The sequence below is a fragment of the Meleagris gallopavo genome, chromosome 13 (genome assembly GCF_000146605.3).
Source record: "Meleagris gallopavo isolate NT-WF06-2002-E0010 breed Aviagen turkey brand Nicholas breeding stock chromosome 13, Turkey_5.1, whole genome shotgun sequence".
Taxonomy (NCBI): domain Eukaryota; kingdom Metazoa; phylum Chordata; class Aves; order Galliformes; family Phasianidae; genus Meleagris; species Meleagris gallopavo.
The window spans coordinates 17,243,619-17,260,314 of NC_015023.2; the positions used below are offsets into that span (position 1 = coordinate 17,243,619).

The 16,696-nt window shown below is 47.6% G+C and overlaps 1 long non-coding RNA gene across 1 annotated transcript in view; it reads left to right on the forward strand.

Annotated features, from left to right (window-relative positions):
* The first annotated feature begins 2,652 nt into the window (after window positions 1-2,652).
* Window positions 2,653-16,696, forward strand: part of LOC109369850 — a 35,902-nt gene continuing 21,858 nt past the window's right edge. The window contains exon 1 of the long non-coding RNA XR_002119426.1: window positions 2,653-2,922. This is a non-coding gene — a long non-coding RNA (uncharacterized LOC109369850). The remainder of the gene's footprint in view (window positions 2,923-16,696) is intronic.

The window sequence follows — 16,696 nt, forward strand, 5'->3', positions numbered from 1 at the left end:
TTTATCAGGTCTGCAGTCTCACAGGCTGGGTGCTGGAGGAGCAGCTCCCTTGTGCTGCTGGATGGTGCTGGCCAGCGGTGGCCGCTGGTAGCCAGTGACCCCACACCCACCAGGCTGCCTGCAGGGTGTCTGGGCCAATTCTTGCACCTGGATTCCCGATTTTGGGCAGAAATCTGGGGCTGGCCATGGGGGTGGCTCTGGTCAGGGCTGGCAGCAGGTCAGAGGTGCTGTAGAGTGTGTCCCTGTTGTGCCTCCAGGGCGCTATGTACGGTGCTCCATGATGCTCCATCCCACCCTTCGGTGAAATGTCTGATTTTGGTAATTTCATGAAATGGGTGGAAACCAGAAGGTGATGTGTGGAGTGGCAATAGATGGCTTGTGACCTTCACGACCACCTGGTGGTGGGATCCAGGCTGGGTGACGCTGTGCTGCCTGCTTCCCCATCTCAGCTCTCAGAGCTGGCATCCCTGCACACCGCTGCCCGCTGCAGAGCCGCTTTCTGCTTCTCATGGCTGTGATTCAGCAGAGCGCCCCTAATGCAGGGTTTCACTGTTGTTCTGAGCAGTGATATAAGCTGTTTTGTGAAATGCCTGAAACTTTTAGTCATCTGGTGAAATAACTGGTTTTGTAATAGGAGTGCAGCATGCATGGAGTGGCAGTCGGGCGGCAGAACCAACAGGCAGCTCTGTCCTCCTGCGGCCGATGCACCTTCTGTTCTGCATTCTCTCAGATTAAAGTTTCTTCTCCCTAAAAATGTTACAAAGTCTGCATTTAGCTATAAACCGTTGCAAACGATAAACAAATCAATATTTGTTAATGTTATGATGCACTCACATCTATCAGATAGGCACGGAATGATTTATAGAGTACAGCATTTCAGGGCTGACCCTTGCAGGTCTCGGAAAGCACTTAAAAAATAAATTTACCCTGGCCTCTCTCACCCCATTTCAAAAAGGGTGACAAAGATGAAGTAATTTATAAGTCACACTTTTATTAATGCTTTTAACTTTCATATACTTGGCTTCCTTGCCCTCTGCGCAGCTAAGTGCAGCTCGTGGTCGAATGGTAACCTTCGGCGCTTTGAGGGGGGTTCCGTACAAATGATCAACTCATAAATAGGTGCTGTGCTCCGCATTATCCTGCCATAAATTCACAGGACCTTTCAAGTACATCAAGAAAGAGCAACTTGAACTAGGCGCTTTGCGCTCGAGTTTACAGACTAATGCAGTACTAATGAGCAGCTGGGCAAAGGGTTTCCAGAGCATGTCTAATGCTTTGTGCTGTGATCCTGCGTGTGCTCCCGGCTGCAGCGGCCCCAGGGGCAGAGGGAGGTGGGCACACAGCCCGTCGGTGGTGGCCCTCTGCCTCCTGCATGCGGTGCGGTGCTGATGCTGAGCTCGTGGGCAGTGCAGGGAATGCTGATAGAATGGACCTTGTGAAGTAAGTATTGCCCCTCTTGTTACAGATACTGTCAGGAAAAGTTGATGTGAAAGAGAACAGATACACTTCAGGTTACTTTCCACGGTGATGTCCTGTTGCTGGCTTTAGCACCGCAGTGCTGCCGCTGGAACTCTCAGCATTCCTGGCACTGCCCACTGTCGCTTCCAGAACCTGTTCTGTACATAGCTGTGTGCTCAGGGAAGAGCTGTGTGCTGATGCTCATTTGAATTCAAAGTGCACGTATTCTGGCACAGACAGAAAGAGCAAATAGCGGCAGAACTCCCCACAGATAGCTTCTGAGCATGGCTGGCCTGTGCTCCTTACTGGCTTCTTACAGAGTAGCCACTGTCCCCTGCATAGATAACAGTAAAATAAAGGAATTGTTTAGATTCTGCTCTTCAAAGTTAGTACCAAATTTAAGCAAACTGAGGACCCTGTGTGCCTGGAAGGGCACCCCTAGGAGCGGAACAACCTGCTTACACGCCAGTGTCCACCCCCACTCCCAGCAGTGCCCGTGCCCTGCTGCCACGAGGTGCCTGGGGACCGTCAGGGCCATGCGTTACGTGAGATGAAGGGCATAGGGCAATGGACGTAGTCTGAAATATGGGACATCGCACTTCAAAAAGGAGAACCTTTATTGCTGTGAAGGTGGCCGGGCACTGGCAAGGTTGCTTGGAGAGGTGGAGGAGTTTCCATCCCTAGGGATATATTCCAACCCAGCTGAGCATGACCTTGAGCAACCTGCTGCAGATGGCCTAGCTTAAGCAGGGGCCTTGGACCAGACAACCTCCGGACACACCTCTTGCCTCAGCTCTGTGGTTCTGTAATGAAGCCTCTACAGGGTGTTTTCTGTTGGGTTGATTTATTCCAAGAAAATATAGCTATTTCCAACTGGAAGTGTCATTAGGACTGGAGGAGAAAAAATGCTTTATTCAGCAGCAGATGAGTGACGCATAGAGCAACCCACTCTCTGCTAGATCTTCTGAGAGCTGATGGTTGGCCGTTGATGTAATAGGTCTAATTATGAGAGATGAGGAAAGAGAAAAGTGGTAAAGACAAGAATAGCTGGCTATTTCTCAGGAAGTAAAGAAGAATCACACTTTACATTTCTGTTATGTGCTTCCTTCTGATGTTTGAATCCTATTCATAAAACAGCTCATTTTGGATTTTGCATTTCTGGAGTTTAGTGATTCTTTTGGCCTTTTTGTTGCTCCTGCTGCTTCTGTTAGGTCTGTTGGAGCAGAGGCCCACATGCAGCTCCTTTGCCTGCTGGCTGATGAGGCAAGCATCAGCTGCTAGAGCACAACGGTTGATGGGATCAATATTACCTGATGCTACACAGGAGCAGGTCCTCAAGCAATTTATCAGGAAGGTCATTTGGATAAGAGGGAGGGAATAAAAGTAAGGATAGAGCAGTTGTAACTGCTTAGTATGAATAGTAGTGAACTGGCAGAGAGGGTGAGCTGTGCTGATACAAGCAAGGTATGTTTGGATTTTTATCTCTTGTTGCTCCCCACAGTTCTCTCTTATGAAATATCTTTGTGCAACACAAGTCATTTAAACATTAAAGGTGTTGCTATTCTTAGGTTCTGTAAAGTGGTTCATTCTCAGCCTGGTTGTTTTGGGACCTGGGTTCTGGAGTGCTGGAAGCATCACCTTATGACCAGTTGGTGCCTTTGGCAGTTGTGGAAGGCTTCTTGAGGGGCCCTGTAGCTGTGACTTGAGATTTCTTATGCCTTGCATTAATGAAAGAGCATACCTCAGTCTTCACTGCTTGATGAATAATGATGCAAAGTCCCTGTAAAACAATCATTTTGTCTCTTCCTCTTTCCCACCATGCAAGTAAGAATTTTCTAGTATGGATTCAACGTGTGCTGCCTGTAATTAAACTTGTGTGCTCAGGTGCTGTTAACACCTGGTGGCTGTGAGGAGCTGCCTTGAACCAGCTGTAACCTGGACCTCTCCAGGCTGAGCGAGCAGTGGAGTAGCGTGGTTTTGGGTACATGATGTGATTGAAATATGCTTTCCTGTGGCTTGAAAAGAACTTGTCTTTGCACATGAGGCTTTCATTGTTAGCATAGTGGAACCACTGTTGGATGTTGACTTAATTGAGGAGAAACTATTGCTTTAGGAGGCTAGGTCTTATTTTTAAAAGAAAATCTCCCATGAAAAGCTGCATGGAACTTATCTACTTAAAAAAGTGTGTCTGTAACAAAATATTTGAAGACTAGGCAACATGGCCTGGGTAGGAACCATTTGAATACATTGATTGCTTTTTTTCTGAATCAGAGCCATCTGTCAATTATGCTAGAAGACATTGGGTGAAAAAATGGCTTTTATTTCAATATAGATGTGTAATGCAGTGCATGGGAAAAGCAAATTCCCTGTATTCAAACCATATGTGTGATCTGAATGTGGGCACTCTCTAGTCTGTTATTAATGAATTTTGTTACCTCTGGGACCAGCTCAGTTGCCTCTGCTGGCAGTGTTTGGGGCTGGGAGAGCTGCTTGGGGCAACACAAGGCTTGTCCCTGACAGCAGGTGGCTTTCTGCTCCTTTTTCAAACGGAACTGGTTTTTCATAGTCACTTTTCTGCCTTCAAAAAATATAGTCAAAGGAGGGAGGGGAATTGGCTTGCAACCCTGTGAATTAGAGAGAATTTGTGATTCCAACACTTTTTCTTTTTAGTATTCTGAATGATTTGGCAGCAGTAGGTGTGTAACAGGCTGGTGGGAAACTTTCTCTTCCTAATGAGAAAGTGACAATGAAGGAATCAATGAACTAGGTAGGGCCTTGGAAGTTCCTCTGTGCTCCTGTCCTCCTCTTTCTCCTTCACCTACCTGTGTCACTGGGTTTGATTTACACTGCTGTGAAATTTACATCTTTGCAATGCATGTTGCTACAAGGTCAATGCTTTGCAAATGTTGTAGTCCCCTTTAGTAAAAGAGAAGTGCCTTGGCTGCAGAGGCTCTGTGGCTGCAGCTTATGGAGGAATTGCTGGGTTCTGCCGCATGTGATGCACTGCTGCCCTGAGCCATGCCAGAGAGCAGTGAGGTGAGCCAAGAAGCATTGAAGATGGTGTGTGCTCTGATGTGTGGCACATCAGTCAGGCAGCTTCAGGCTACTGTTTGCATGATGGTATTTGAACGTATGTGTGGCAGTCTGCAGATGGCCGTCTACAGGAGCTTTTCCAACTTTTTTTTGTCTGTTTTCCTTGTGCAAAGAAAAAAAATTGAAAAAGCACAGAGATTAAGTAATGACCCTTAAATCTAAATTTCTTCCGATTTATCTGTTCCAGTCAGTGTGTATCAATACAGTACAAGCCTTGGTATTTTAAAGCTGTCTATTCCAGGAGATCTCAGTCAGTGTAATTCTGCTGTTAATAATTTAAATGATGAAGTAGACTTGGTGAGAACAATAACCGTGAAACAGACGGAACTGTGTGCAGCGTAGGGCATAAATCCGTGAAAACTCGAGGCTCTGCCGTTGAGCATCCGAGTGGATTAGCAGCTACATGGGAGGCCCTGCTGTGGGCGGAGGCACAGGCGGACATTGGGCAGCAGAGGAGCTCCATGAACCCAAGCCTTTGACCTCGTTAAAAAACAAAATCAAACCCATCGAAATCGAACGGGCAAAGTAAACTCAATAACAGCAGAAGTTGTCAGCATGTGTGTTTTTGTTCCTGCATTGCTTTTTCAGTTTTGTTGTGAATCTGCTGTTTTGAGCAAATTCTGTTTCCTAGCTATGCTCTTTCTCCATTACTCACATACAGGCCCCTCTATTCAGTTTTGCATTCCCTGTAGCTGTGGAGTACGTGGATGGGGCAAATCTTTTGGTTATGTGACCTGGCACTCTAAATTCCAATTGCTACCACCCCCAGTTCCTAAATCAGGAGAGTCTGATTGAAGCCTGGCCAGAGCCAGGAGCTCCTGGACTTAGTTCTCACAAATGCATGTGTTTGCCTGTGTGCTGTAATAAAATGTGCTTACCCTTCCCGTGTGCTTCAGCTGAACTGTCTGCAGAAAGTATCCCAGCAATGCTGTCTTGCCGTGTATATGCTTGATGGAGAGGGAAAAAGGATTGGTGCTGAGTACCTCCTCCATCTGTTGAGGTCAGAATTAACAGAGGCAGCAAAACCAGATCTTTTAATTGCTTCTGTGTGAGTGTCAGGAGTTGAGGAGTTCTGGTTGGGACCAGAAGAGCTGAGAATTCTCATAACAGTTATTAATGGCACCTGTGTGGCATTATGAAGTCTGATGGAGACAGCAGCATTATGGAACACACAGGTTAATGCTCCTGAAGGAGGGCTGCAGGGACACTCAGTCAGAGGTATTGTGGAAATTTGGTGTTCTTATTTCCATTTACCTTCTTAAGAGTATTGTGTAGTGATTTCATACAATCACTTAGGTTGGAAGAGACTTTTAGGATCATTATGTAAGTTAAACCATCAGTTTCTTTAGTTGTCCCTGTATTTAGTATTAAAAGATGACGAGTAGGAGGATCTCTTGATTTCCACCTTGTTCCCCTTCCACCTCACCCATGTGTTTTTTGTCCAAACATGTTCTTGCATAAGTAGGCTCTGGGTAATTACAAGTTTTCTTTATCCATTTTTGTACACTTTATTGCTTTCCTGTGGATTCTTCCTGATAAGTCCTTTTCTGTATAGTAGCCAAGACTGAGGCAATTATTGCGGGGGGGGAGGGAGAAGGAATTTTTTTTAAAAAGCAAGCCTGCTCTATTGGTTTGTGGAGAGTTAATCATAATATTCATAAAAATTCCTTCTGTGAGTCTTAGAAGGATCAGCTATTGTGCTGGCACTTCTAGCAGCACTGAGCACTGCAGATGCTCTGGTTCCCTGGGCAGGTGCCCTGAATTCAGTTCTCATTGGTCTGAAGCTCACTAGCACCACATCTTGCAGTGCACATTGCACACTATCAACCTCAGGTTCTTTGCTGCCCTGTGAAATAGCTGAGCTGGGCTCCCACAGCCTGTGCCAGGCCAGCTGCTTGTTAAGGCCTTGCTGTGGCCCCACAGCTCCTGTGGCCGTTGCTCTGTCCAGGCCTCTGACACGGCTGGGGCCAATCTGATCTGTTGAGATGCTGTTTTTTTTTTTCCTCCTGATTTTCTGCTTTTTTTTTTCTATTTTCCTGTGAGGATTTGTCAGCTATGTCTGAGATTCCCAGGGGACGTTGGCATCACTCCGTATAGAGGCCTGTTCCCCTGAGGCCGATGTGTGGGGCCTGCGTCCTTGGGGTGCACAGCCATGGCTGCTGTGTGGGGCCACGGGGCCTCGAGGTGTGCTGCTCACATCTGAGGAAGGATTCTCATTAAGGAGAGAACAACGTGTCTAGGAGCAAGCTGTGACTTCACACTCAAGTAAATATTGCACTGTTCTGAGGTGCCAAGACGCGCAGGGTTGGCTGTTGGTGTTCGCCCTTACTTATCTGCAGAACAATGGATGTTAACTAAAACCATACTGCTTTCTGATGTCCTCTCTTTACTCTGTGTTCCCCTGCTCCTGAGGTGGGTACGAATTGTTCCTTTGGCTTCTGCCATGTGTCAGGGCCCCTTCTTGTCAGAGGGCTGTTTGGTTTTTGCATTGTGGCTGCCCAAAGCAGGGACAGGTGCTTACGTAGTGCTGCTTGCTTCTCCTATCAAAAGAGCAGAGAACAATGCTTGTATGGCTGCAGCGTGAGGATGGTGGTGCTGCTCCGTGTGTTTGTTTGCTGATGGGCTGTGGTCAGCTGGAAGCACTCTGTGGAGCTCCAGAAAAGAGAACTTCAGGGGCCAGGATTTTGTTCATTGGTGACCAAGTGTTATCCTCCTTAAATACATGTGTTACAGCAAATATTTTGTTTTAATGCAGCGTGCTGCACAGGTAGGTTATTGAATGAGGCTTATGCTGCAGCTTGTCCTGGCGGCTTGCAGGTGTACATTTTCAAATCACTTGAAGAAGGGGATGGGGACTCGCCCCTGTCAACCTTTCACTGTGCTGATGTGGCACGTAGGCAGGAAGGCAGGAATATGGCTCAGGCCCTGCTGTGCACAGCCAGCTTTTGAAAGAGGAGAAACCCCGAATGTCATCATTTTTAAAGAAAGTTAAAGCAAAGAACCCCCAGAAGGGTAGAAACCAGAGAGCAAGTAGAGAGCGCCAAAGTAGGAATTCTGGGAAGGTGTCACGCTTTCCAAGCACCCAAGTCATAGGTTTGCATGCCTGGGTCTGGCAGAGTGGGATCCCTGTGCCTGGGAATTCCCTGGGGTCGATGCTGTCATTAGCGGCTGCAGATGAGGTTGTCAAGGCTGGCCTAAATTACGCTGGGGCAGATGGGATCTGAGAGAAGCTCTGTGCTGCTCCTCGTGCCCATCATCCCACTGTGCGTTGCACTGAGTATACGGAAGTATGGCATTATTAATAATGAGAATGTGATTATAACCAAATGGGAGATGAGGTGGGATTTGCAAATTGGTTAAAATTATTGCACTTAATTACACTGAGACCTGTTAAGCTGGGAAAGGCTCCTCTCCTGCGCATGGCTGCTCTTGTTAGCTGCCTCTGCTGGGTCCCCAGCACGGTGGGCGGTGCTGCGGGGTGAGGCTGGGTCGGCAGGGCGCCTGCGGGCAGCGTCCCACGGTGTGCCGCCCCAGTGTCCTCACAGAGCTGTCGGGCTGCGGTGACATTTCATTATGCTGATTTTAACCGGCATGAGTAAAACTTGTGGACAGGCTCTGGTACTGTGGGGGCAGGAAGGAGTGGAGAAAAGCAACCTATAAATTAAAATAATAACAGTATGGGCCAACAAACAGCACACACGTGGACAACAAAGAGAGTCACCCTAATAAATACATTCACTTTGATTTACGGTGTTGTGATTATCCATACCGTCATCCTTGTGGTAGTTGGGAGTTTTTTTGTGTGGTGATGAAGGACAAAATCAATGTTGGGCCTTTTCATTCTTTTAATAAGAAGAAAATAATTCCCCCTCTGTGTTCTGCCAGTCTTGGAACTTGGCTTCAAAACCCACATAAATCTGTAAAAATGTAATACCGCCTTAGGATTTTCTGCCTCCCGCTCCTGGAGGAGGGTTTTCCTGAAGATGTTTCTCTCTGCTCTGGCTCGTAAACCTGGCTGCACCCTTCCCTGCCTGCTCCACCAGCGCAGTGGTACCTGCACGGCTCAGGGCTGTGTGTGCTGGGCTCTGTGCTGGGTGTGTGAAGGCTGGTGATCTGCAAAAAAGGCAGAACAGGCTGATAAATAGCCCATGGAGCATGAGAAGTGCATGTGTTTACAACTTTCCGAAGTAACAGTAGCAATGTTGAAGTGTAAATAATGCTGATGGTCCATCATTTGTCAGTGAGAATTGCACAGTGCTCCATCAGCCATTAATGAGGTGTTCCTGAGGTGTGAGCACTTCTGCAGTGGAGAGCAGTGAGCAAGCTGGAGAATGCAGTTGGCGCTGTGGGGAAAGAACTTGAAGTGAGGCTTGGGTGTGACTACAGGAGACAGCACAAATGTTTCCTCATTCTTCTGCCACAACAGCAACGTTGTTGTGTGTTGGACTAAGGCCCTGCCCGCCCCCCACAGCTTAATCCAAAGATGGACGTGGATTTTCAGGTTTTGGTAGCTGTTCTGCCTCTGTGCGGAGCTCCAGAGATGGATCTGGGGGGGCTCTGTGCCATTTCCCAGGTCTGCAGGTCTGGGCTGGGTCCTTGAGCATGGCAGTTGCACGTCCTTGGGGATGTTCCCCATAGCTATGAGGTGATTTCGGCCACAGCTTTCCAGTCTGCAGTGGTGTCTGGCTTGGGAAGTGCTCAGGTCCCAGTCTGGGAGGGGGAGGGGACAGAGCTGGCAGGGCCCGGAGGGTTTGGTTTTTGTTTTGTTTGCACACTGAGTATTGGTGTATGTGGAAATGCTTCTATACATCTTATTTCTTGGGTGAAGGAGCAGTACGCCTACAATTCTTCCCTAAAAATCAAATAAACATCCTCAGGACCTGTGAAGTTACTCATTGCTAGCAAGATGCTTTTTCTCTAATACTTATTTTATCTGCTTTTGACAGTACATTTAGGAAACACTGTTGGAGTTGAATTTAAAAAAAAAAAAAAATTAGATAAAATTAACCCCATTTGTAATGATATTTTGGGATCAGTGTCATTCACATCATCATGTGATAGATTTGTAAAGGAATTGTAGTGATCTTAGAAGTGCTTTTATAAATATAAATCAACTGCCTTAAAATGACTCTTTGCCAGCCCACAACAAAGGATATTTGGGAAAGTTAAACATACAAACCGTTTTCTTTTCTCTGTGGAATTAGCTGATGAGTGATTTAATATACATGCGTTGCAGTGCATTTTTGTGAACTGTATTTTATTATCTTTAAGTGCATTAGAGGATATTTCAAATTCTATAGAAGGAGAGCTCAGTTCCATGGGCCAGTTCCCTGTGTGGTGTGGGTGTGTGGTCACTGAGCTGGCAGTGCCACTGGCTGCGTGTGCAGTGCTGATCTCAGTGGGCTGTGCGTGTGTACAGCACAGCAGACCCCAGAGCAGAGTCTTCAAGCTTGAGCATAGGGAATTGCTGTTTCCAGATGGAATGATGACTGTAGACTTCATAAGTTTGTAGTGCGTTTATTACATGTAGGGAGGAGATATTCCTCCTGCTGAACGCTGTGCTGGGGTCACAGCAGCTGTCTGTGTGGGGATGGGGAGGACTCCAGCCCCGGCACCTGGCTGCTCTGGGGCCGTGCTCCATGTTTGGTGGAAGCAATGTGCTTTTAAATCACGTTCCGATGGCCTTTAACCTGGAAAGATGATGTTTTGGGGAGGTAAGGAAGACAAGCCTGCTGTCAGAGCAGAAAATCAAATTTTTTGATGCATTGTTGTTGCATTAAAAGGGCCAATCTCATGTCATGTAGCATGTGAATAATGGGGCTAGCATGTGATGTCAAAAATTGCCAACCGCCTCATAAATAAGTGCAGCGCGGCCCCTCCCCCTGCGCCCGCTGAAAGGTCACCCCATGAACCGGGGCCCGCATCCCAAATTACCGTGTGTGCAGAGCCAAGGTTAAAGGTACAGTATCCCCTTTCAAAAGGCCCATGTCAGTGTCTGTGCTGCGAATGATAAATAACGTTTGAAGCCAGCTATCAATTTCCAGGCCTCCCCGTGGCTCTGTGCTGCCGGGGCCGTGGGGATTTCTCCTGCCCGCTGCAGCCCCGCTCCATTGCTGTGCTGGGGAGGCTGAGGGCCTGGCTCAGTGTGGTCACCAGGGTGCCCCATGTCACATCTGGGCACTGTGGCTTCACACGCCTTTAGGCTACCAGAGTGCAAAGCCAAGTGGCCAAACCCAACAGCTTTGGATGTGCTGGTATGCAGGGACAGCCCAGTGTGTGCTCTCATTGTGACTGTTGGCCCTGGCCCGTGTCTTCTGCAGCATCCTCTGGAGGGTTCTGGCCTGGCTGTGGTGCTCCTGGCACTGGCTGTACCCCCATCCCCTCTCTCCAGCTCTGCACTACCACCTGGCTGCCGAGCAGTGCTGGCTGTAAGGCTGAGCCCATGCTGGATCCATCCTACTCTTAAGGTGCTTGAGGCACAGCTGGGAAAACACCCTCGCATCTTCCTTGTGAAATAGTGTTGTTTGTGTGGTGTAAAGCCACCATAAATCACAATTAACCCCTCTTTACATGCAAGCAACAAAGGCACCGTGGGTAAGGTCACACACATAAGTTACGTATCCAAATTTGGCTTCAGACAAGGCTGTGCTTCCATAACCAGCAGATGATTTTGTTATTCAGCACCAACCCATCACATGCTCCGCTGTGTTCACTAAATGGGCTCAGCCTCCTGTAGAGGAAAAAGGAATTAGCATATAATTCAAGCATATATAACAATGCATATGCAACAGAGGGACAGATTAAGGTTGAAAAACTAAATTTAATTATAGTATTTTCTAGTATTTTTTTGGTACTTTATTGTCTTATAGGTACTTTTCGGAAAAAAAACAAACCTCAAATTATGTTGCTGGGGAGCCAGCAGAGGAGCTGCTGCAGGAGGGCTGGGTTGGCTGTAGGGATGCCTCAGCCAAGTGTCTTCTGCCTTACCTCTGTGGGATGGGCACCCTGGTCGCTGTGCTGAGCCTGCAGCTCACCTGGGGGACGCTCTGGCTGCATCTATTGATTTAGCAGTTTCTTGAATGGCTCTTCTCCAGGTTTACTCTGAATTTCAGGTTTTGTTTCCTAGATCTCTGGCAATTTGAGCAGTCCATGGGCAACTAAGTGAGAAAGCAGAAGCCAAACTGATTTTCCTTTAATGATCAGTGTTGCATGCAGATGGGCCAGCAGGTGAGCACCTCTGGGAGGGCTGAGGAAACAGGTGCCAGCTGTGGCTGCGGTGTCACCTGTGTGGCTGTGGTGAGCTTGGGGCGCAGCTGTGAGCTCTGGGGCTCTGGACTGGGCTGGCAGAGACAAATGGAGCCTTTGGGGGCCATGTGGACCAGGAGCTGCCTGCTCCTTTCCAGAGGTCTGGTTGGTCACAAGGATTGGGTGAGGAACTTTTTAGTTGCTTCTGTAACAGTGGAGAACTTGGAAGCCTTTTTTTGGTGGATGTTTCCTTTCAGAAGGCTTTCCTACCTCCAGCTCTGGTGGGTTGCTGCCATGAGGTGGAGGAGTGGTTTATATCAGTGTGCAGCCTCTCCCCTGCTTGTGCAATAGCTCACCCTCATTTTGTTTGGTGAGTGTTTTGTTATGTTTAGGCTAGCAGCAGATAACTGGGCTGGCGCATAAAACTGATTTCCATGTGTACTTTGGTGATGTTCATGGGGCTGTATGTCCGAAGGAGCAGACCTTGGTGCTGCTCCTGCCCTGTGGATGGATGTGGTTTGCTCCCGGAGCCCCACCTTGCTGTGAGCACCCTTCTCCCCCAGACCCCCGCCCTGGGGCAAGGCCACCCGACCCGTGTGGGGCAGCGGCCGTCAGCCCGGCCCCGCAGCCACAGCTCCATCTGTTCTGGCTTTGTTCACGAGGCGGAGGGGAGGGAGGTGCGCTCTGTGGTCAAGGGCCAAACTACATGTCATATTTCATTACCTTCATTAGCTACTACAGAAGGCTGTGTTAAAAGAAAGAAGGTTGTAGTTAACTCTTCAGCTGCCAGCTGTTACTTAAAATCCTTTTTTGGATCACTTCCTGCTCTTCTCTTACTTCATTTTCAGCTTACCGAGGCCAACGGGTCCCCTCTGTGTTGGGGTTTTGCCCTGCTGTAGCAGAGGTGGTGAGCTGCTGCTCTGTCCCCAGCTGGAGATGGTTAAAGAGAGCAGCAGTATAAACCCAAAAGGGAATGTGTAGTTAGCATTAATAGGACTTTCTGTTTTATTTTGTCCCTAGTTGTTTCTTCCTTTTCCACCTTGAGGTACTCTGTTGATTTAATGTTGCTGACTTGTCTGAGTGGAGGTGAGGGTGAGAGGGCTTTTGTGACTGCCATGAGGTTGGGGTGGGTTTCTGCACTGGTTAAAGATGCACTCTGATGTGAGAAAAGGTTGTGAAAGAGAATAGAGAACTCCTCACAATTAAATAACGCCCAGGATAGGGATGGTGTGTCGCACACTAGTTGTCATGTATCTTGTGTTGTCATTGCTGTTAGTTTGCCTCAAACGGCATTTGAATACATCAGTCTGGACCAGCTGTGGGATGCAGGTGTTGGGGTGTGCTACGTACTCTGCTAACATGGCTCTCCACTGCCTTAACGACCAAAAAGAATTTGTGGCTGCTGCCCCAGAAGGACGGGGGGGTTTGGGTGGGGCTGCTGGAGGGGAGTCCTGGGGTGGGAGCAGTGGTGGCACTGGGAGGGCAGGGCAGCTGTGCTCCTGTCTCCGGAGTGCTGAGCGCTGCTGCAGTGCTGCTCGGCTCTGGTTCTGCTGTTTGTGTTAACAAACACTGATCTGAGGAAGAGCTCTTGTGCAGAAGCACTGGCTGGCCTCCCAGCTGATGTGTTTCCTGTATGCATCCATAGCACCTTCTTTTTCTTTATTTTGAGAGGAGGAAATAAGATTATTATTTTTTACTTTCTAATGTCTTCTCTAATACGGCAAGCATGTTTTTTGGGGGAGAAAAATAAAATAAGTGCAAGCTGGTAATTGGTTTCAGAGCCTGGAAATTATATCTGCATCTGAAATAAGTTCAGGAGACAAAACTGAAAGATCAAAATTATCTCATTAAAAAGAATGGATTAACAGCTGTGCATGCTTATTGATATTTCAGTGTTACCTGTTTGACAGTAGAAACAAAACTGTATTCTTCATCAAGAAATTCTTAAGAGACTATTAAGCTGATACCGTTTCTGACTGCAGACTGTAAATCTCCTCTTTTCTCAGGCAAGTGTCTGTTTGTTATTTGTTCTAGCGTTTGTACACAGATGTGGTGAGACATAATCTGCACCGAGGCAAGATAGCATGGCAGGATTAAGATTTGGCTCCTTATCTGACTGCAGCAACAGCACATACAGTATTTCCACTATTATTCTTAAAATCCCAAAAGGCCACATTTTGAAATTACTTAAATTTCTTAACAGGCAGTGTGAGGGGTGTTGGTCTCGGCAAGCACAGCTGTAACATCAGGCAGGCAGTGCTTTTTCTCAAAATTCAATTCAAATTTTGACTTGGAGTGAGATTTTCACCTGATTGTTTTGGCTGGCATGGATGTCTACTGCTTTGAAATAGAAAACTTTTGGCAGTAGGTGTTTTTGATGGGAATACCTGTGAAACCTTAACCATAGGGGTGTGAACGTAGCGTGATTAAAAAATGAGGCAGAATAGCAAAGTACTGCTTTTTGATTTATCATTAAGGGATAGAAGAAGGCTTGTTTACTTCTTTCATCCACTGCATTCCGAAGACTTTCAGCCATTATTCTGGAATGTACTTTGTAGTAAAACCTTGGTGGCTATGTTGCCTAGGGCTTTAGTGTCCATTTTCAAGAAAGGAAGTATTTTTAAGCTTAAAGTATTCTCTTGACTGATGACGTTTCAGTATTTTATTTGGGTGCTGCTGCCTTGAAATATACTGGTAGCAGAGGTTTAAATTCATTCTCGGTGGTCCGGTGGATTGTGAGGGTTCAGGAATGCATGGATGTTTCCTATACAATATAACTTCTATTTAAAGTAATTGGTTCTGCTCTACAAGCTTGCTCTGTGATCTGTAGTTACCTTCTCCAGCAGCACAGGTTCAAACATCACCGTGCAGTCTGTGTCCAGGCACACCTCATCGCCCTTTGGCTGCTGATGCCATGGGGTGTCAGTGGCATCTCCAGCTCCTCGTGCACCTGAGGTCCCTCTGGCAGCCCTGCAGGGCTGCTGCAGCCTGCATGGTGGTGCGTGCCATCTTGTCACATGCAGCAATTTTTGTTCCAAGTATTTATTGCAGCCTTTGCAGCCCAGGGTAAGGCTCCCTGCTCTTACTGTTCAGGGGGTGGTGTGAGGTGATGTGACCCTCCCAGATAACTGCACCGTGCTCTTGCTCGTTGCAGTAGGTGTGCCATGGTCCATGGCTGCCCCTTGCTGGGAAGACTTTGTTCTTTGTGCTGCAGTTAATGTGCTAACTGGGAGCCACGCTAATCCCCGAGATGAGAACTCGCAGAAAGACAGGGATTGTCAGGAGCAGCCTCTCAGGCTGTGGCTCTTACAGTAAGACCTCAAATTAATTCTCCTCCATGTCAAGAGCATTTGGCCTTAGACACAACAGAGACAGTCACATTTCATTGCAAAGTCAGGTTTTAAAGCCTGTTTGCCCAGGTGCTTGTTCAGTTGTCCTCAGCAGAAGAACCTCAGGCAACTCTGTCTGCACAGAGCAAACCAGAAATAAACCCGTGCATGCCTGTGCTGAGCGCTCCCGGAGCCTGGAGGGCTGATCTCAGCTGTCACTGCTGACCCCCGGCTCGTGGGGGCTCCCAGTGGGCACTGTGTGCAGGGAGGGCCGTGCTGAGGTGAAAGAGGAAGTGGGAGCATGCAGCAGGGTCAGCTGGCATGTGCTGGGATAGCTTTAGGAGATGAACTGGGACTCGTCTGTCTGTCCAGCTTCCCCCAGAGCTCCATTAAGCTATGATCCTTCACATGTTTTGATGTAGAGATACCCCCAAACGTATTTCCCTTATTCCCTGGGGGTGAGCAGATACCTTCATGAGTGCTAAATGAGATCTACTGCAAGCATGGGGCTGGTGCTAGAGGCACAACAGAAAGGAAGCCTACCCAACATGAGATGCTTTCTTAGGGTTATGTCTGGTGAGTGTGCCCGAAGAAGGAATGCTCTGGTCTAAGGAAGCTCTTGGTTATCCTGTGCTGCAGCCAGCCAATGCCTGGAACTATTTTACAAGGCTTGCCTCATTTTTTTTTTTTTTTTTTTCCCGGTACATTTCAACAGAGCATTGAAGGAGAAGTGTGGAATGAGATGTGACTTCCTCGATGTGAGAAGGCATGGGAGGTGAAATGTGGGTGAGTGTGCTCTGGGCCTGTGGAGCTGGGGAAGATGTTTGCTTCCAGCGATGTGAGGCCTTCTGCAGTGCTCAGGCTTCAGCTTGCTTCACTAACGGTCTTCTATTAAATTATTTGGCCGAGAATGAAAGGAACTGAAACCCATGAGCAGCAATGAATGCCATGGCCCATGCATCATCTGCCTGTTCCTTACTCCTGTGCAGCAGTGGTGTTTGTGCAGCTTTTTAAGTGTGCTTTAAAAGCCCAGGTGAGGTAAGCCTGTATGTGTGAAGCATTATTGGTGTGCCCTTGCTGTCTCATTCCCAAAGGTGTTTGGAGAGAGAAGGGAGTGTTTGCTGTGTTGGTGTCTGTGAAAACAAAGTATCTGAAGAAACAAAGTGCTGAGAAGATCACTGTACGTGGCAACGCGTCCAGGACTGGGAACTTGGCTTTGTGCTGTGCTTGAGATAGGAACTGAGGGATTGGGGAGATAGGAGTGTGGGACATTGGCAGGATTGCACAGGGCTGGGGGAATGATGTATTGGGGCTAGTGCAATTTATGAGTGAGGGACATTGTTCAAGCTCTCAGGAAGTGCTTACTTCCTGCCTCCAACTAGAGCTATCAGTATATCACTTTCAAAATGAGCAGTTTAAATTAAAAGCTAAACTAAAAAAGAACCTGACTGCATCTGGGACTTGTCAGAAGCCTCATTCAGATCTGCCATTGTCACATTTTTCCAGGAGCCTGAAGATGTGGAAGATAATTATCCCATCCCATAGACAAGTCTATTTGTTCTTTACTCCAG